Genomic DNA, 22191 nt, shown 5'->3' with positions numbered 1-22191 from the left:
TGAGCATTTACTTTGTGCTATGGTTTACATAGGAACACACTTCCTCCTTACAACAGCCTGTGAGGCAGGGACTATTTATATTTTCATTTTATAGATGCAGAAACCCAGACTCAGAGAAGTGGAGTAGAGTATCTTTATTTATTTATTTGTTTGTTTGTTTATTTATTTATTTATATTAAGTTTATTGGGGTGACACTATTATATTGAAAATCAGCGAGCTGAACAGAAGATGCCTTAGTAAGCCAAATTTGGAGTCTTTATTATGCTAGTGGTCTCAGAGGAGTTGCCTCTCAAAGTCTGAGCGAAGTAATATGGAGGAAGCTTTCCCTTTATACCCTCCCAGTTCCTTTGTCTCCTAAATATGGGGTTTCTGGACCTTTTGCAGGCTTTACAAAGAGCCCTTTGTACTGGGAGATATTTTTCAGGAAGCTTGTAGCCTTGAGCACAGCACAATTCAGTAGCCTTGAGCACAGTACAATTTAGATAATAAAAGACACCTGGCATGGGAGTAATCAGGGATGGCAGCAGAGTGGCTTGCAAGGCCAGATAATTGAGCTTATTTTCCCTATTATTCAAGCAAGTGTGTTTACAGAAGCCAAGAATAGCAGAGTTAATTCATAAAACAAAGGACCATCTATATTTAGTGGGAAATTTCAAACAACAGTTTTTACAACATAGAGGTTATGAGAACAAGATGGAGTGCCTATGCTTCAACACTGGTTAATAGGATCATAAGGGTTTCAAATGTACATTTCTATGATACGAGAACTGTATATTGCACAGTGTGTCCACCATCCAAAGTCAAATCTCTTCCATCACCATATATTAGGCCCCTTTCACCCCCCACATTCCCACACCTTCTTCTCCCTGGCAACCACTACACTTCTGTTTCTGTCCACCGGTTTTAGTTTTATATCCCACATATGAGTGAAATCATCTGGTTCTTAGCCTTTTCTGACTGACTTATTTTACTTAGCATAATATTCTCAAGGTCCATCCAGGTTGTTGCTATGGCAGTATTTCATCTTTTCTTACGGTTGAGTAGTATTCCATTGTGTATATATACCACATCTTCTTTATCCAGTCTTCTATTGAAGGACACCTTGATTGTTTACATGAATTGGCCACCATGAATAATGCTTCAAGAAACATAGGGTGCATATATCTTTGCAAATACATGTTTTTCAGTTTTTCGGGTGGATACGCAGGAGAGGGACTATTGGGTCGTATGAAAGCTTTATTCTTAATTTTTTGAGGAATCACCGGACTGTTTTTCATAGTGGCTGTACCAGTCTACATTCCCACCAGCAGTGAATGAGGGTTTCCTTTTCTCCACAACCTCTCCAACACTTGTTACTACTTATCTTGTTAATAATAGTCATTCTAACAGGTGTGAGGTGGTATCTCATTGTAGGTGTTTTTTTTTTTCATTGTAGTTTTGATTTGCATTTCCCTAATGGCTAGTGAGGTTGAACACCTTTTTATATTTCTGTTGGCTGTTTGTATGTTTTCTTTGGAGAAGTGTCTCTTCAGGTCCTCTGCCCATTTTTTTAATTGGATTGTTTGTTTGGTGTTGAGTTTTATAAATTAATTATTATATTTTGGATATTAAACCTTTGTCAGGGCTATTGTTTATAAATATTATCTCTCATTTTGTTGCTGCTTCTTTGTTTTGTTATCAGCTTCTTTTGTTGTGCAGAAGATTTTCAGTTTGATATAGTCCCATCTATACTAATAAAAGGGTAATATGCTAATTAGAGTGGACGTCTTCCAGCCACCTTCCAGGCATCCTTCTGGACAAAGCCGCAGTGGCTGTGGAGGGCCCAGGCTCAGACAGGCAGTGGCAGCAGCAGTGGGTAAAGGGGACAGTGCCTTTCCCTGATCCACTAGGTTGCCTCCCACAGAGAGAAGCCAGACTGTGGGTTAGTCCGGGGGCCCAGGCAGAGGAGGTTAGGGATGATCAGGCCAGCAGGGGAGCAAGTTAGGGACGACCAGACTGGCAGGGGGGCAAGGTAGGGGCGATCAGGCAGGCAGGCAGAGGGGTTAGGAGTCAGCAGTTCCAGATTGGGAGAGGGATGTCCGACTGCCGGTTTAGGCCCGAGATCGGGCCTAAACCGGCAGTCGGACATCCTTCGAGGGGTCCCAGATTGGAGAGGGTGCAGGCCGGGCTGAGGGATATCCCCTCTCATGCGTGAATTTTATGCACCAGACCTCTAGTTCATTTATTTTTCCCTTTACTTCCCTTGCCTCTGGAGACAAGTTCATAAAGTGTTCTCTATGATCAAGCTTCATAAGTTTAGTACCCATGTATTCTTCTATGTAATTTATTATTTCAGATCTTATATTTAGGCCTTTGATCCATTTTGATTTAATTTTTGTACATGGGTACAAACTGTAATCTAGTTTCATTCTTTTGCATGTGGCTTTCCAATTTTCCCAGCACCATTTATTTAAGAGGCTGCATTTACTCCATTGTGTATTTCTGGCTCCTTTGTCAAAAATTATTTGCCCATATACATTTAGGTTTATTTCTGGACACTCAATTCTCTTCCATTGGTCTTTGTGTCTATTTTTCTGCCAATACCATGCTGTTTTGATTATTGTCATGTAGTATAATTTGAAGTCAGGTGATGTGATACCTCTGGCTTTGTTTTTTTCCCTCAAGATTGCTTTGGCTATTTGGGGTATTTTGTGCTTCCATACAAATATGATGATTTTTTGTTCTATTTACTTAAAAAATGACATTGGGATTTTGATGGGGATTGCATTAAATTTGTATATTGCTTTGGGTAATATTACCATTTTAACTATGTTGATTCTTCCAATCCATGAACACAGAATATTTTTCCATTTTGTTGTGTCTTTTTCAATATCTATACAAGTAAAAGCCTAGGTCGTCCTCATGCCCTTGCGTGTGACGTTGTCACAAGATGGCCACCACAAGATAGCTGCCACAAGATGGCCACGTGCACAGCAGAGAAGGAGCCTGGTGGCTGCTCCACGTGGTGAGGCCTGGGGTACCGTGGCTCCACGTGGCATGGAGAAGGTGGGTTGCAGCAGGGGAGGGCAGATGGGGGCGAGCAGGCTGGCAGGCAGAAGCGGTTAGGGGAAATCAGGCAGGCAGGCAGGTGAGCAGTTAGGAGCCAGCAGTCCTGGATTGTGAGAGGGATGTCCAACTGCTGGTTTAGGCCTGATCCCACAGGCACATCCCCCAAGTGGTCCCAGATTGTAGAGGGTGCAGGCTGGACTGAGGGATACCCACCTCCTGCACAAATTTCATGCACTGGGCTTCTAGTATTTTAATAATGCTTTATAACTTGTTCTAAATGGTGGATCTGGGCTTTGATCTCAGATTAGGTAACTTTAGGTCAGTACTGTTCAAACTGATGAGTCCCCTATTTCAGCCAGGCTTCCCCAGGGCTTCTGACAGCTGGCAAGTTCCCAGATGATGCTGACATTGCTGATGTAGAGATCTCAACTGGAGTGAGGAGACTATAGAATGTCTTCTTAAGGACCACTAAGGGGTGAGGACTCCCAAGCAGACAGTATCTGGCACAACTGGTTGTCAAATCAATGGAAAACTTCTCTGCAGAGGTGAGCTGAAGCCCAGCACCCAGAGTCCCCTCTGGGAACACATTACAGTTGTGAAGAGGGAACAGAGGAAACCGGCCTGTGGGCTGATTGTTTCCCAGGGAAAGGGTAAGGACTGGTTTGAGAGACTCCACTGGGGAGGCTGGGAGGCCCAACCATGCCCTTTCTGAGGCCTCTGCCTTTATCCTGGGGCCAAACTCTCTCATTGAGCCACCCCCTGGAGGTGCCTCAAGGACATCTGCTTTGGGTTTGCATTTAGAACCAGGTAGAATGGTGCATTTCGCAACCTTGCCACACACAGCTTTCTCAGTGAAGGCTTCCAAGTTGAAGGAAGGAGGATGACAAGTTCTGAGTGTGGGTGTGGAGGAGCTGAAAAGGCAGCCCCATATGGGCAGGGGAACTCTGGTTTTCTCTTCCTTGTTTGTCCCCTACAACTGTGACAAGAACACAAAGCCTCGAAGTATCTCCCAGTGAGACAAGATAATGAGTATTTTTCTGAGCTTATCCATGAAGTTAAGATATAATACATTCTTAATTGCATTTAGGAGTGTTGATTCAACTGAGTGTAACTAGTAATTTTAGAAAATGCTCAATAATACTGATGCTATTGCACACTTGGAGTGCTTTGCTTCAGAGCTCTGAGCAGTGCCTCATTTTGGCTTTGGGGATAATGTTGGGGCTTTGCTCTAGAAGCAAACCTCCTTGGTTCCTGTGGACTCAGGTCAGTCCTCATCACTCTTTGCTTTCCTAAGGCTAGGACCTGGTGGTTTACTTCCTCTCATCTTCAGATCCCTTCAGTCACCCACCCATGTGATTTCTAAAAGCCCTGAGTAGAAACTTGAGAATCATTTGTGAACACTCTCCACCTCACAGCATACCTTCCTTCCCTCCTCACTACACATCCCAGGGCTCAGGAAGAACCTGAGAAGTGAATTTTACCTTCCCTAGGACTTCCCTGCAAGCACATGGGGCATGCCTCCAAGCCTCTCCTGAGCTCTCTACACATGGAAATGCTGCACCCATAACACTGCAGAGAAAAGGTGTGAGGCTTGGGGGAAGAGAAAATGGTGGCCGAAGAGGCAGACATGTTGTGCGCCTCATCCTGGGGCAAGACTGGAAAAACAACTAAATCAAAAAACATCCACCCAGAATTAACAAATTAGACATAGCTGAGGAGACAATTTACAACAATGAAGGGCAGAGGATGCCTGGAGAATGGTTGGAATGGGGATCTGGGCTTGAGAGGGATAGCCGGTCATTGGGCCAAGTGGCTGAATAATCAAAAATCTTTCAGCAAACAAAAGCCCTGGTCTAGGTAGCTATACAGGGGAGTTCTACCAAACATTCAAAGAACTAAGATGTATCCTCCTCAGACTATTCCAAAAAATTCAAGAGGAAGACACACTTCCAAGCTCTTTCTTTGCATTACCCTAATTGTAAAACCAGATAAAGACACCACAAAGAAAGAGAACTACAGGCCAATATCCTTGATGAACATTGATTCTAAAATCCTCAAAAAATTCTAGCAAATCAGATCCAGCATTACATTAGAAAGATCATATACCATGGCCAAGTGGGATTTATTCCAGGGATGCAAGGATGGTACAATATCTGCAAATCAATAAATGTGATACATCACATAAACAAATTGAGAGACAAAAATCACATAATCATATCAATCGATTCAGAAAAAGCATTTGACAAAATCCAACACCCTTTCTTGATAAAAACTCTCAGCAAAGTGGGAATAGAGGGATCATACTTCAACATAATAAAAGCCTTATATGACAAACCTATAGCCAACATCATACTCAATGGACAAAATCTAAAACAATTTCCCCTAAGAACAGGAACAAAACAGGGATGTCCACTTTCACCACTCCTGTTCAACATAGTACTGGAAGTGCTAGCCATAGTGATCAGACAAGAAGAAGAAATAAAAGGCATCCAAGTTGGAAAAAAAGAAGTAAAACTGTCCTTATTTTCAGATGACATGATATTGTACATAGAAAACCCCAAAGACTCCATCAATAAACTACTATATTTAATAAATGAATTTGGCAATGTAGAAGGATACAAAATTAACACCCAAAAATCTATGGCAATTTTATACACCAATAATGAACACACAGAAAGGGAAACTAAAAAAACAATCCCATTTACTATTGCAACAACAAAAAAATTAAGATACCTAAGAATAAACTTAACTAAGGAGGTAAAAGATCTGTACTCAGAAAACTACAGGACATTGAAAAAAGAGATAGAGAAATATATAAACAAGTGGAAGAATATACCATGTTCATGGATTGGTAGAATCAATATCATTAAAATGTCTATACTACCCAAAGCAATATATAGATTCTTTGTCTTTAATGTTTGACATTTTAATTATTATGTGCCTAAGTGCAGGTCTTTTGGGGTTCATCTTGTCCGGGACTCTCTGTGTTTCCTGGACTTCAGTGACTTTTTCCTTCACCAAATGAGGAACATTTTCTGCCATTATTCTTTCAAACAGGTTCTCTATTCCTTGCTTGGATTCCTCTCCTTCTGGTACCCTTTTGATGTGAATTTTGTTATGTTTCATGTTGTCCCAAAGCTTTCTTAAACTTTCCTCCTGCTTTTTAATTTTTTTTTTTCTGTTTGCTGCTCTGAATGAGTATTTTTTCCTACCTTGTCTTCTAACTCGCTGTTTTGGTCCTCAGCTTCTAGTTTACTATTGAATTCTTTCGGGATGTTCTTTATTTCAGCTACATTGTTCCTCATTTCCAATTGATTCTTATTCATTGTTCCATCCTCCCCTTTTATGTTGGTGTATCTCTCATTAAGTACCTTATAATCGTCATTAAGTTCTTTATAATTCTCATTAAGTTGCTTGTATTCTCACTGAATTGTTTGAGTACCTTTATCACCTTTACTCTGAATTCTTCATCTTACAAATTTCTTGCCTTTATTTTATTTAGTTTCTTTTCTGGCAATTCCTCTTTTTCTTTCAATTGGGTGTTGTTTCTTTGTCTACCCATTTTTTTTTGTTCCTTTGTATTTTTTTCTATGTATGAGATCAAACTCCTATGACTTCCAGTCTTTCTGAAGTGGTCTTATGTAGTAAAGTGTTTTGTGGGACCCAGTGGTGTAGTCTCTTAGATCTCCTGAGCTGGGTGCTCTAGAAAAATCTATTGCTTGAGTTATTTGTGTTCCCCTGTTATAGTTGGGTCCTGAATGCTATTTTTCTGTTATGGTTGGGATCTCCATTCAGGCTGGATAACTATGTGGCTGTTGTGGAGGTGTGGTCTCCAGGTGTTTTCTCTCCTTCCTTGATATAAGTCTCCTCTTCAGCTAGATCCTCACTTGGTAATTCTTGGTGAATGTTCTCCAATTTAGTTGTATTTCTGGTCTGGCCCTGGGAGGAGGTGCACAACAGATCTGCCTATTTGGCTGCCATTTTAACTAACCTACATATCATCTTTAGTGAAACGTTTATTCAAGTTCTTTGCACATTTTTTAATAATATATTTGTAATGATTTCAGAGAGGAAGGGAGAGGGAGAGAGAGATAGAAACATCAATGATGAGAGAGAATCATTGATTGGCTACCTCCTGCACATCGCCTACTAGGGATTGAGCCTGCAACCCAGACATGTGCCCTTGACTAGAATTGAAACTGGAACCTTTAAGTCTGTAGGCCAACCCTCTATCAACTAAGCCAAACCAGCTAGGGCTCTTTGCACATTTTAAATCAGGTTACTTAATGTTTTGCTGTTGAGCTATAAGAGTTCTTTATATATTCTGGATATTAATCCCTTATCAGATATATGACTTGCAAATTTTTTCTTCTAGTCTATGGGTTGCCTTTTTGCTATTGATTGTGTTCTTTGATATGCAAAAGTTTTAAAATTTGCCATAGTCCTATTTGTTTATTTTTGCTTTTGCTACATGTTTTTTTTTTTTGTCATATCAAAAAAAATCATTGCCTACCCAATGTCATGAAGATTTCCCCCTATGTTTTCTTCTCAGGGTTTTATAGTTTTGGGCCCTACCTTCTGGTCTATAATCCACTTACAGTTAATTTTTGTAAGTGGTATGAAATAATGATCCAACTTCATTCCTTTGCATGTGTATATCAAGTTTTCCCAGTACCATTTGTTGAAGAGACTGTACTTGCCCCATTGGGAAAAGGACACCTTTTGGCAGCCTGTTGAAAGCCATTTGACCATGTGTGTAAGTGTTTATTTCTGAGCTCTCTATTCTATTTCATTAGTATACTTGTTGTCATTATGCCAGTACCATACTGTTTTGACTAATCAGCCTTACAATATGTTTTGAAATCACAAATTGTGAGTCCCTCAAATTCACTTTTCTTTTTTAAAATTATTTAGATAATTGGGCTTCCTTGAGCTTTCATATGAATTTTAGGATGAATTTATCTATTTCTGAAAAATATGCCATTGAGGTTTTGATAGGCATTGTATTGAATCTGTAGATAGCTTTGGTAGTATGGACATCTTTACAATATTAAATCTTCTAATCCATGAATGTGTTATTTCTTTCCATTTGTTTGTGTCTTCTTTAATTTTTCATAAATATTTTGTAGTTTTCAGGGTACAAGTCTTTCACCTCCTTGGTTAGGTTTATTCCTAAGTATTTCATTTTTTTGATGCTATTATAAATGGAATCATTTTCTTTTTTCCTTTTTTAGGTTGTTCATTGTTAGTGTACAGAGAGAGGCACAATTGATTTTCATGTGCTGACATTGTATCCTGCAACTCTGACAAATTTCTTTATTAGTTCCAACATTTTTTGTGTGTGGAATCTTTATGATTATGTCATCTATGAAGAGATAATTATTCCTTCCTTCTTAATCTAGATGCCTTTTATTTCTTTTTCTCACCTTATTGCACTGGCTTTAACACCCTTCATTTTATGGCTTAGGAAATTGAGGAATTAAGAAATGTCTTACTACTGAAGACATTTGAGGCCTTCATTTCCCAAGATTCTTGTTTATTGTGTTTTATGCACACACTTAATCTCAATAGAATCAACAGAAAAGCTATCTTTTCCTCAAAGTGGCTTAGAGCTCTCCCCAATACAATCTTTGATGAGGGACTTAGGCCAAGAAAATAGCAATGCCCCAGGGAGAACCAAGTTTGCCATGTTGAAAATAAAAAACTTCTATCGTTTGGCCAGGGTTTCTCAGTGGCTGAGCATTGATACATGAATCAGTTGATCAGCATATATGCCCAGGTTTCGGGCTCCATCCCGGAGGTGTACAGGAGGCAGCCACTCAATGACTCTCTCTCATCATTGGTGTTTCTATTCCTCTCTTCCTTTCCTTCCCTCTCTCCAAAATCAATAAAAACATAATAAAAAAAAATTCTGTCATTTTTTGAGGACTTAACTTTCTTATCTCCTTTCTGGAGAAGCTGCTCTTTTAAAATCATTAATCTCTAAAATGATATTGTCCCATATTTCTACATACATAACCCTCACTAATTTATAGCAATAAAAATTATCGTCTTAAATATTTCGTAATTATAATGTCAGGCACAATGCTAAGAATTTTTATGGTTTATCTATAGTATACTCATCTCAACCATGTATATTATCTGTAACATTACACAGTACTATATACTATCATTATTTCACAGATGCGCAAACTGAGGCTTAGGGAATTTTGTATCTCATAAACTCTGAGTTTGTGGGGGATGGTACCAGAGTTTGAACCTGGCTGTCAGGTCTTGAGCTCCTGCTCACCAGCACAGCACCACATCTAGCCTCAGCCTGGCTCCCATATTATGTGATCCTAAAAGTGAATTGCTAGAGGCCTTATTAGAGTGGGGCAGTGGATGTTCAAATTGCTGGGATTTGCTTCTATCTGGATCTTCAGAGAGGCATGTTCAGACATCTGGAAGTTAATTGGTTTTGAAACAAGAACAAACCCCTTGATATCCATACGGAGATTTGCTATCCTGCCTACACTTTAAATTAACCTTATTGATAGATTTCCTGCCAAGCTTAGTTCCATTTATTATGCATATTCCTTTTGGTAGGTGGAAGGAAAAAATATGTGCAAGTTATCCTCTAATAAAAGCAATATATAAGCCAGGATCATAATTTTTCTAAAGTTTATTTTTATTTTTCAAGATCTCCTGTACTTTTTTCGGGGATAAATGTTTATTTAATAAAAAGAAAAATGATATCTTGAAACAGGAGTAAACCAGGAGTGGATCTTTTTTCTCTTTCATTCATCATTGTCAGCTGAAGACATTCCCAGCCAGCAGCTAAGGGTGAAATTTATGGCACCAAGATGGATATGCCACTTCACTGTTTTTTCCTGAGGTGAAAGAAATTTCTGCCTGAAACACCAGCCTTTCTGGATTCTGAAATGTGACATCAGGTGAATTTGTCATAATAGTTGGGTCTAAGGCTTACTCAGGATTACTGGGAAGTGATGTGGGGAATGTGTACTCTGTGGGGGTTTCACCTTGGGGTGAAAATATGTCTCAAGGAAGGGGGAATAAGGGAAGGTGCCTTCATGTGGTCTTTTTTGACATTACCTAAGATATGTCTGGAAAACTCTTGGCTTTTGATGATTTGCGGGTGGGGGCGTGGATAGTGAAAAAAAGAAATTTGGGTTAGTGGTACTCATAAAGGACTACTTTATAACTGTCCTAACCAAATTGAACAATTCACAGCTTAGTGGTTGCTCTAAAGAGCTTGGAGCTCTAGAACTTTCTGTCTGACTGGGAAAAATAATGACCTAACGATCAGTTACATATGTGGGCTTGTGATGGAACCTGTGATTATAACCCATTCAGACCCCATGATCCCTTTTATAACAAATATTTGAATAGCCTTTTTACTATCCTAAATGAAATTTATATATTGCATATTAAAAAATAAGTATAACATCCTGTCATAAAGCGAGAACAGAAAGGAATTTCAATAAGATATATATCTCAATTTATAAATATCCAGAGAAGACTACTGCTAAAAGATTATTTAAAAACACAGACAGGTAAAATCATGAGTCTCATCAGATATAAAAATGAACATATGTATATATTTTAATTAACTTATAATTGAGGAACTAGGCAAATGTTATAACCTGTTCAAATGAGAGGAATATTGAAATGATGTACAAATATAGTCAAAACTAGTTTCTTTGACAGTGGGAAAGAGAAGTCAATTTAACCTCCACCAGACAAGGCAGAATTTGGAAGTCTTCAGACAGAAATTATTTTTGCATTGTTACAAGTTAACTACATTTTGCAGAGCTGTAGACTAGCTCCCATAGAATCAGACTCAGATAAACCCAGAGGGGAGTACTGTAGACAGAGCCCAGTTTTTCACAGAAGTACAAATTTTCCCATGTTATCCTTAATGAAATAATCAGACATTTGCCACTACAGGTAAAAACTACACTAAATGAAGCATCTACACCAGCAGACTGACTCAGTTGGTTGAACTGTCACCTCAAATATAGTGAACAGTGCTGCTTTCAGGTAGTTTCTGAAGTGGAGACCAACTCTTGGTAAATTTCCAAATAAAGTACACTTTTCTATCCATTTACACAGCACCTCAGCCCCTATTAAATTTTATTAAAACTATCTGAGAACACTTTGTATTTGTATGTATAATGGAGTTGGGTTCTAGGCTCAGATAATTGTAAATTTTTCAACCATATGAATATCTACCAGGCCATTCAAAAGCTGGGAGGGAGATGGCAAATCCTTTATTGGGGGGGATTTTCCTACACATTGCAGGGGATCTACCACCCTGGCCCCACTGAATGTGGTACCGTCCAATCATGTGAGAACCAGAAAAGTCTCAGGTTATCGACACACTCCCTAAGGATGGAGTTGCCTGGCCAGAAAAACACTATCACAGCTGACATGTGCCCTGGGACCCATCACTTCCTCCCCTCCTTCAGCAGCACCATCTGCTCAACTAGGCAACCATTGCAAAAGGCAGAGGAGAGGGCCTCAATGAACAGGGTTAGACCAGAAATAATTTTTAATTTAGAGAATTGGCTCATCTCTGAATCTCTCTCTTTCAAGTTTAACTATCCAATAAGTTGATAGACAAAGGAGGTCCCTTATTGAAAGTAAATACCCACTGGAGTTTGCCTCTGCCTTTCTGAAGACTTCTTGCCTCAAAACCAGGGTGGGGTGGGATGGGGTGGGGTGGGGATGCAGACAGAAAATGGCACAGTCAAATGCCAAGAGGCTGGTCCCAGAATAAGTGAAGTGGTCCAGAAGTGGTGAGATTGTGCCCACTTGTCACTGCAGGGGCAGTTGCCACTCAGACACAGCCCAGTGTTGCCAGATTGGATTTTGCTTTCAAAAGAAACAGCAAATCGTGCCCTGGCTGGTTTGGCTCAGTGGATAAACCATTGGCCTGCGGGTTGAAGGGTTCTGGATTCGATTCCGATCAAGGGCACATGCCCGGGCTCGATCCCAAGTAGAGGGCATTCAGGAGGCACTTGATCAGTGATTCTCATCATTGTTGTTTCTACCTCTCTCTCCCTCTCTCCCTTCCTCCCTGAAATCAATAAAAATAAAAAATAAAAAACATAAAAAAGAGACAAAAAATACAGCAAATCTGAATTTTTTGTATGCATTTTTTTGGGGTTTATTTATTTATTTATTTATTTTTATTTATTTATTTTTATTGCTTAAAGTATTAAAAAGGGTATTACATACGTGTCTTTCCCCCCCACCCCCCGCCCTTGACAATCCCCTGGCCTCCCCTACCCCCCAGTGTCTTATGTCCATTGGTTATGCTTATATGCATGCATACAAGTCCTTCGGTTGATCTCTTACCCATCTCCCTCCTGCCCCCCCAACCCTCCCCGGCCTTCCCGCTGCAGTTTGACAATCTGTTTGAGGCAGCTCTGCCTCTGTATCTATTATTGTTCAAAAGTTTATAATGGTCTCTATTATCCATGAATGAGTGAGATCATGTGGTATTTTTCCTTCATTGGCTGGCTTATTTCACTTAGCATAATGCTCTCCAGTTCCATCCATGCTGTTGCAAATGGTGAAAGTTCCTTCTTTTTTATAGCGGCTTAGTATTCCATTGTGTAGATGTACCACAGTTTTTAAATCCACTCATCTGCTGATGGGCACTTAGGCTGTTTCCATATCTCAGCTATTGTAAATTGTACTGCTGTGAACATAGGGGTGCATATATCCTTCCTGATTGGTGTTTCTGGTTTCTTGGGATATAGTCCTAGAAGTGGGATCACAGGGTCAAATGGGAGTTCCATTTTTAAATTTCAATTTTTCAGTTTCAAATGTTGATTCATATATATGTATAGTATATGTGTAAATAGATAGATAGATATCTAATGTATGTACATATGTACATACATATCATCATTCATATGCATGGCTCTTTATAATTGGGCCCATAAATAATAGCAATTACAGCTTAGGTACTGACTAGGTCCCTGTTTTGGCTAGAAATGAAACTGATGGGTATTTTTACACCCATTGCAGAGATGAGGGAAAGGGGGCTCAGAGAAGTTAAATGATTTGCTTAGAGCAGGGGTGGGCAACCTTTTTGTGAGTGCATGCCAAAACCAGCAAAATCTCTGACTCAAAATTCTTCTGCGTGCCAACCCTAATTTTTTGAGAACATGTTATGCCTACTTGATATCTCTTAAGGTGTACGTATGTGAAGAACCTTGAAGAAATAATAAAATTCATTCGAGTGACAAAAACACAGTATATGATGATGAAAAATACATTTATTTTTTAATGTATACATGTAAACTGATAGTCCGACAGAAAACTTTATGACTCCGTTTGATATTATCAGTGGGACTTTTGCTGCTGCATCACTGATGACAGAGATTTTACATCAGGTTTATATTTCGTGACCTTCAGAGATATGCACGAGCTACTACTTTCATCCATCAGGCTACTCCTATTACGAGACTTAACAAAATTCATCACTGAGAACAAAGATTTACAAGTGTATGTGGATGAAAGCATGGAGAGTAACGCTGTTGCAAAGTTTTTTAAACAGAAAAAAATTTCTGGAATGGCATTCCAAGTCCTCAGTAGTTCGTTTTCGACACTTCTCTCTGGTACTCCTGTCTCTAGTCGCTTTTTTTCAATGTTTTCCAAGTCAACTCTAAGGTCAGTAAATTTCTGCTTCCAAATTGAGCTACTCTGAAATTCAATCAACTGCATTTCAAAGTCAGCCATGTCTATGGTCTTTAAGATAACTTGTTATGTAAAATTATTTATTTATCTAAGATGCACCAACACTGAATTTATCTGAAAAATAAAAAAGTTGATATTAAGAAAAAAATTGTAAATGGAAGATTATAAGAGAGGGTTTCGCGTGCCAGCAAAAGTTATTGGCGTGCCATGTTTGGCATGCGTGCCAGGGGTTGCCCACCCCTGGCCTAGAGTCACACAGTAAGTAGCTGAGCTGGGATTTTAATCAGGGCTGTTTCACTCCCAGTACCAGGTTGCCACCCAGTCTGTGATGTTGTTCTCTTCAACTTTAGTGACTCAAAGACAAAAACAAGCAACAGGAATAATTTCTGCTGGAGTTTGCATTTGTGCATTTATTTAATTTATTTAAGTAAAATCAACATTTCTTAAGGCTTCTTGCTCTAAGTCCCTGTCAGGAGTGCAGGGAGCTTTCTGTAGAAGGAAGAATATCTGAGGTTTGAGAATGTTTGCAGTGAGATGAGTGAGTCATTTGCTATGTTAGCCTGCCATCCATCAGAGCTGGTCCCTGGGGGTTGCTTGTGAAAAACAGTTAAAAGCTTTAATTGAAAGGATCTCCAACACAGGGCACAAGCAACTTTCTCATTGTGAATTCCTGTCTTGCCCCCAGATGCCCTGGGCCCCACCAAATGCCAGGTCCAGGTCATTCTGATATACTTAAGCTCCTGACAGGGCCTTTGATGATGCTTAGCTTGGAGTCCTGCAGAGCCCCCAAGGGAGAAGGACCCACTGGGAGCAATGTCATCTGTCAGGGTCTAACTTCCATTCAATAAAAGTCTGCAAATTAAACCAGCCTTATGAAAAATGGGGACATTTAACATTTGAAATGTCCTGATTGGAATGCTCATATGACAAAACAGATAAGCTTGGGACTACCTAGAGGGTATTTGTTATAACAAAGCCACCAGCATTCCAGCAGAAGCTTTTCACGAGTTTCATGAAAATCCTTTACCAGTTTCCTTTCCTTGTTTGTTTGCTCATTCATTCATTCATTATCCTAAGTTCAAGGTGTTACCCAGGCTTCCATTCTATTCAAATAGTAGAGGCACTTCTTTTTATAGATCTGTTTCTGGGAAGGTATCCATAGGTTTCCCCAGACTGCTGGTGGGGACCATAGAGCAAAAGTGGTTAAGAATTCCTGAATGAAATCCCTCCTACAGAAGCTTTTCAAACAAACAAACATCTTGCCCCAAAGGTTTTCACTACATCCATAAGGTATGCTTAGTAAAAACAAAGTAGGTAGAAAGATTAACAAAAACAAAAGTCTTGGTGATCCCACTTAAAAGCGTGTGTTATTCAGGGTAAGTTGCAGAAGAAGACATCAGTAGTATCAATGAAATGTTTCTTGACTCTAAGGAGAAGTTAGGTGATGCTGGCCCCCAAATTTGTTACATTCTCTTACTCTTACAGAGTTGGCACAAGATGATCACTCAGTTGCCTAATCTCCCTGAGGACAAAATGTCTTTTGTTGATAGATAAGACTGCTAAAACAGGTATTATCTGTATTTAGGACAATATATAAATAGTTTAATAATTACACACCAATATATACTCTGAACTTAAAATCTAAAGCAAAGTTGCATATTGCAAATCATGTACAATTATGTGGAGCCCTTAGTTTGCTTAGGGAGTGAGGCAGAGAATACAAATATGGGAATGAAATTCAGGGATGCACAATTGTGTAAAAGAATCCTAGACTGTTTCTGGGAACATAATTTTATGAATAAAGATGATCTGGCATCTCTGAACTATGTATTTTAAGATTAATATTTCTCAATAGTACTCATCAAAGTGAGTGGCAGTAGAATCCATAATAAGTACTTTATTGAATTACATTTAATTTAAATATAAATGTAAAAAGACACCATAAATTATCATGTCAAATTATGTCACCCTAAAGTTAATTAGTTTTGCCACAATTAAAAAATATTATTTTTAATTTGGCAAAACACAGGTTTGTGTTTCTAACAATCCAATCATTACTTAATTAATAAAATTTATTTTTAGAGCAGTTTTAGGTTAATAGCAAAATTGAGCAGAAAATACAAAGAATTCCCATATGCCCCTGTACCCACACATGCACAACCTCCCCAACTATCAATATCCCTCACCATGGTGGTACATTCAATACGATCAGTGAACATGCATTGCACATAATTATCACCCAGCATCTCTAGTTTACATTATGGTTCACTCTTGATGGATATTCTATGGGTTTTGGCAAATATGTACATCTATCCACTCTTATAGCATCATACAGAATAATGTCACTGCCTTAAAACCTCTCTGTGTTCTGCCTGTTCATTGTTCCTTCCCGCACAACCAATGGTAATCATTGTTCTTTTTATTGTCTTCATAATTTTGCCTTTTCCAGAATGTCACATAGTCAGAATTATTGCATACATAGTCTTTTCAGATTGGCTTATTTCACACAGTAATATGCATTTAGGTTTTCTCCATGTTGTTTCATGACTTGATAGCTCATGTTTTTTTCAGCACTGAATATTCCATTGTCTGGATGCACCACAGTTTTATATCCACTCACCTACTGAAGGACATCTTGGTTGCTTCCAAATTTTGGCAACTATGAATAAAGCAGTTGTAAAGATCTGTGCAGGTTTTGTGTGAATGCAAGTTTTCAATTCATTTCAGTAAATATCAAGTTCCTCACATGGTGGGCCAGAAACTGAAAGGCCTTAAAGATACTATATTTTTAAACTGTGATCAACAGTTCTGTTGGTTCTATCACTCCCTTCTTCATCTCAAATTGAAGTCATAACAGACAAGCCCACTTTTAGGGCATTTTTCTTTCCATTTTTGAGCTGCTTTTTAACATTCACTGAATATTATTTATCAGGCAAGGCAAGAAAATATACTTTGGCCTCTGATTTTTTGAATCGGGTATCTACTTAGCTATTTTAATAGGTCATTTTTCAAGAAAAAAAAAGAAAGAAATCAGCAGGTTGTGTTTCTACATTTCTATTTCTCATTTCCTTTTATGTTTACTTCAAATCCAACTCCATCAACCTAGAATATAAAATGACACCAAAAAATTTTCACGAAAATCATTCTCTATCCCTACAATCTATAGGAAAAATGAACTCCCCCTTCTTACAAAATAGAAATCTAATCTGTTAAGCCTTGGCCAGTGTGGCTCAGTTGGTTGAGTGTTGTCCCATGCACCATGAGGTTGCCCATTTGATTCCCATTCAGGGCATATGTTGGGGTTGCAGGCTCAATCCCCTGTAGGAGGCCTGCAAGAGGCTGACGATTGATGTTTCTCTCTATCCTTTCCTCTCTCTCTAAAATCAATAAAAACATATTCTAAGAAACAATCTAACCTGATAAGAATCAAATGATAGGTTTTGTATCAGGGGGTGGTAAATGTCAGTCAATGTTGTTTCAATGAGCAGTTTAGTGTGGTGAGCAAACATCTGGCATCCAGTGAGGATGCCCTTCAGTAGGACACTTTTGAGCAGGTGCCATCCAGACTCTCAGGAGGTCTCCGATGGGGCTGAGCTGCAGTTGCTCACCACACTAAACTGCTCATTGAAACAACATTGACTGACATTACTACCCACTGATACAAAACCTATCATTTGATTCTTATCAGATCAGATTGTTTTTTAGAATATGTTTTTATTGATTTTAGAGAGAGAGAAAAGGATAGAGAGAAACATCAATTGGCTGCCTCTTGCAGGCCTCCTACAGGGGATTGAGCCTGCAACGTCATTGTAATTATTTGTTTATTGCCTGTCATTTCTGTGAGACTGTTAGTTCCCCAAGGTCAAGGACAGGGCATGTGTGATTACTCTCTGGCACATAGTCAGTATTTCAATAGATATTTGTTTAGTATCCTTATAGCAAGCTGTCCTTGTCAAGTCATATCCCTTCAACCTCCACCTCCTCCCACTCTGGACAGTTCCCCTAGGGGCTGTGACTGCACATGGAGCTGTTCTTTAGCATTGGAGCAGCTCAGCTGTTAGAGGCAGATGGGCAGTGTCAGAGAATTGGTATCTGCAGAACAACTCACATCCAGTAAGGATGCTAGATGTTTGCCCTTCAGGAGGACACTTTTGAGCGGGTGCCACCCAGACTCTCAAGAGGTCTCTGATGGGGCTGAGCCGCAGTTGCTCACCACACTACACTGCTCATTGAAACAACATTACAGTATTGGCTTTTCCTCTTTCTTGGCCTCACTCTACTCCCTCAAAGTGCTTCCTGGGATCTCTTCCCAAATAACTTCTTACACCCAGCTTCCTACTCCAGGTCTGATTTTTAGAAGCATGTACCCTGGAGTATAACAAGAGAATCATGAAGTAAATGCCGTGGGAATGCACTGGAGGTGGGGATTAATTCCAGCTGGCACAGGACTTGGCATTGTTTGAATGGGGCCTGGTAGGGGCAGTGAGTGCACCTGTAGGAAGAGTTGCAGGCAGAGGAAGCAAAGGCACAGAGGTGCTGAAGAGCACAGACTGCTCAAGAAACTGTGGGCAATCAGTCCTGAGAGAATGTGAGTGGAAGAGCATCTCAGATGGTCCTGGAAAGTACCCCAGAGCCTCTCACAGCCCAGAAAAGAGGCAGGTCTCTTCTGCCCCTTTCTTCCTAAACTTCAGCTACAGCTACTCACCCTTCTTATATTGGTACTATGAAATGTTGGCACCAGACATTGTTTTTTAGGTAGGAAGATTCAAACATAGAAACACATAATCTGTAGAAGCAGCCTATGGTAACCTCTGGCCAACCCATGGTCTTTTCTGAGCATGGATCTTTGTGCCTGAAGATTTTAACTCATGTTTGCTGAGTTCCCGTGACATGGTGAGCATTATGTGTTACATTTCCTGAGAGCTTACAGTTTAAAACAGTGTCTGTGTCTCAACCTGCCTTCTGTTAGAGGCTATATTAAACCTAAAAACGAGAAAAGGAATAGTGTGTCATGTAGTCAAAGAAAATAACCCAAGCTAACTCCACTTTGAAATCCACTCTATTAGTTCCCAAGCAAGTACAATAAGTATGTATGTTCTACTCATTCTCTCTCCCCATGTCCTGGAAATGGTATCCCTCAAATGAAATTTTCTGACAAGTTACTGTATCACCAGTACTCACTCAATTATAGCCTCTCATCATGATCAACAACTGCTAAATTGAATGGGAGCTAAAAACCAAAAAATAGAGGAATGGCAGGAGGATGAGAGCAGAATAATTTGATCATTTCCCCAGCATAGGAAAGCCAGTTTAGGAAAGACAATATGAGTACTTCTGGAACAGGTATACAATATTGGAAAATAACAGAGCAATTAAAGAAGTTATTAAAGCTCACAAGAGAATTTGGTGAGAGAACACTACTCATTTCAGCTCAGCATGAGCTAGTTTGCTTTATTATTATGCTTTGTCTATACTTAGCTTTGAAGAAAGCCATAAATTACAATGGCTAAATAGAGCTTCTGAAAATGGAAAAGAGCAACTTTGCAAGTACAGAACATGCTGGGTACAGCACCCTGCCTACTGTCCCCAAACTGGGATGGCTGTGGAGAACTGCTGAAATAACTCTCTCTCCCACCCCCAGGAACTTCAGCCATGTCCTTCATGAATCCCCGTTACTATAATATTGTTTGTGTAATAAATACTTCTTTGTTTTATTTTTAAACTGGATGATTCAACCAAAGGTTAGGATAGAAAGAAAGCTGTTGGGGTACTTAAACCAGGTTAGGTATTTTGAGAAGAGATTAATTTAAGACATATATGAATCCAGAAGGGAATAATGATAATCACATTTACTGAGCTCTGTGTATGACCAAGGCACTGCTCTATAGCCATTACATGTCTTAACTAATTTATTCTCATAACCACTTTATGAAATAGATACTGTTCCTAACCCATTTTATAGATGAGGAGACTAGGGCATAGAAAGGCTAAATAACTTTCCCAAAGTCATGGCTGGTAAATGGAAGAACCAGGATTTAGTCTGTACCAGGGCCTGTGTTCCTGATGACTGAACTGTAATGCCTTAGAGATCATGCTATGGACTGAATGTCTGTGTCTCCCCCAAATTCATATGTTGAAGCCCTAACTCCCAATGTGATGTGATTTGAAGGTGAGACCTTTGGGAGGTAGTTAGGTTTAGATGTGGTCATGGGGGTGGAGCCCCCCAGATGGAATTATTACCCTTACTAGAGGCCTGGTGCACGAAATTCATGTATGGGGGAGGGGTATCCCTAAGCCCTGCCTGCACCCTCTCACAATCCAGGATCACTGGCTCCTAACCGCTCGCCTGCCTGCCTGCCTGATTGCCCCTAACTGCTCGCCTGCCTGCCTGATTGCCCCTAACAACTACCTGCTTGCCTGCCTGATCACCCCTAACTCCTCTGCCTCCCTGATGCCCCTAACTGCTCACCTGCCTGTCTGATCGTCCCTAACCAGCTCTGCCTCAGCCTCTGCCGCCGAGGTTTCATCAGGAAGGATGTCCAGAATGACATCTGGAAGGTCGTTCATCTGTCCAGTCTAATTAGCATATTATGCTTTTATTATTATAGATAAGAAGAGGAAAAAACACTAGGGCTTCTTCTCTCTACCATGTGAGGAGGACATGGCGAGAAGGCTGCTGTCTGCAATCCAGGAAGAGGGCTGTCATCAGTAACTGAATCTGCTGTTACTGATAAGGGTAGCTAGCTAGCTTAATTAGGAAGGTTTAGGGAAGACAGAGGGTCCACAGGAGGGAAATGCATAGATGGGGACTTGAAGACACCAGAGTGCTTATCATACTTGTACAGAGGATAGAGAAATGCCTTAGGAGGGAGGGGTTCAGGCAGACAGAAACATTTCTGGCCTGAGCAATTAAAGTGACCATGAGTTAGATCAAAGGTAGCCCTGTCCTGAGCAGCTGGGAGAACTATAAGATAAAACATCCCCAAGCCAGCACAATTGGGAGAAAGCTATAAGATAAAATCAAAAGTGACTCCAACCTAAAGAGATAAGATGACCAAATGGAGGGAAAGTGCAGATGTGGGGGTCATGGGAGCTGATTACAGGGCTAAGGTCCCATGGTAGAAAAGGAGGGTCTCCAGCATATTTAATGCCTCAAGACAAAGAAAGCAGTGGTCACCATTCTTAGGGGCCCCTCTGTCTGTCCAGGAGGGACAGAGTCTTAGGATTAAGAACTTAGAGGACACCTTTCTTAGGTGACCCCACTGAGCCCCCTGTGCCATAGGGGACAGAGTCTTAGGCTTAGAATTTAGAATTAAGGTTTTAGAGGTAGTATTTGCTTGCAATAAAGTTTCTGTACTCTTCACATACCACCTTTTGTTTGTGGCTTCAGTCTTCAAATCCATCTGGTCAAGAACCTGGGAAGGAAATCACTCTTGCATCCTGCTCACTAAAACAACCTGAATCAGTACGTTGGTCCTGAACTTCCAGGCTCCGGAACTGTGAGAAATAAATGTCTGTGGTTTAAGCCAGCCAGTCTTTGGTATTTTGTTATAGCAGCCCAAGCAGACTAAGACAGACCACCAAATTGTTACAACCAAGCTGTTACCAGGGAGTCAGGGAAGTGTAGGCAGAAGAGCTTCTGCTCATATGAGGGGTTTGTTTCAGGTGTTTGTTGTGAGGACCATGTCTCCTGCAGAATGGAGTTGCATCACAGAGCCTGCTTGGCTCCAAGGTGATGTAGGGAGGGCCCAGACCACAAGTCAGAATTTTGTAGAAAGCTGGGAAAACTTACTGTTGGTACCTTTCTGATTATCAATGGTGGCTTCATTCCTGAGTGAAGCAGCAATTAAGAGCTAAATATGCAGGAATTTCCATGTGGAATCAGAAAGAGGAGCAAACCATCTTCTTTCCCTGGGAGATGGTACAAATCAAGATCTGTGTTAAATAGGAAGAGAGCTATTTGAGGTGCCTCAGCATGTCCCTCTCAGCCTTTCAGAGAGTCCCAGTCACAACTGATTTGGCTCTAATTCAGTTCTTTTTATTGACTGCACATTCAATGACATAAATGTAGTAACTCTGTCTCACACATTCACTGTGAATTAAAAGACATTCACTTTGTTACTAAGTTTTTGCCACAAAGAATAATGTACACTAATAAAAGAGAAACATGCAAATTGGTGTCACTCTGCTACGCCCACCAGACAATCAGGATGAGTATGCAAATTAACCCAACAAAGATGGTGGTTAATTTGCATATGCAGGGGCGGAGCGAAGACTGAAGATGGCGGCAGCCACAGAGCTGGAGCAAGCAGGAGGCTTGGGTTGCTCCTGGCCTCCTTCAAGGAGTGGCTGGGGGCCTGGGTCACTGGGGAGACCCAGGCTTCCAGCCCACCCTGGGCTCTGCTCAAGGAAAGGCTGGAGGCCTGTGCTCC

The sequence above is a fragment of the Myotis daubentonii genome, chromosome 3, assembly GCF_963259705.1.
Source record: "Myotis daubentonii chromosome 3, mMyoDau2.1, whole genome shotgun sequence".
Taxonomy (NCBI): domain Eukaryota; kingdom Metazoa; phylum Chordata; class Mammalia; order Chiroptera; family Vespertilionidae; genus Myotis; species Myotis daubentonii.
The sequence above is the reverse complement of the archived record's forward strand: the minus strand, read 5'-3'. Positions refer to the sequence as shown.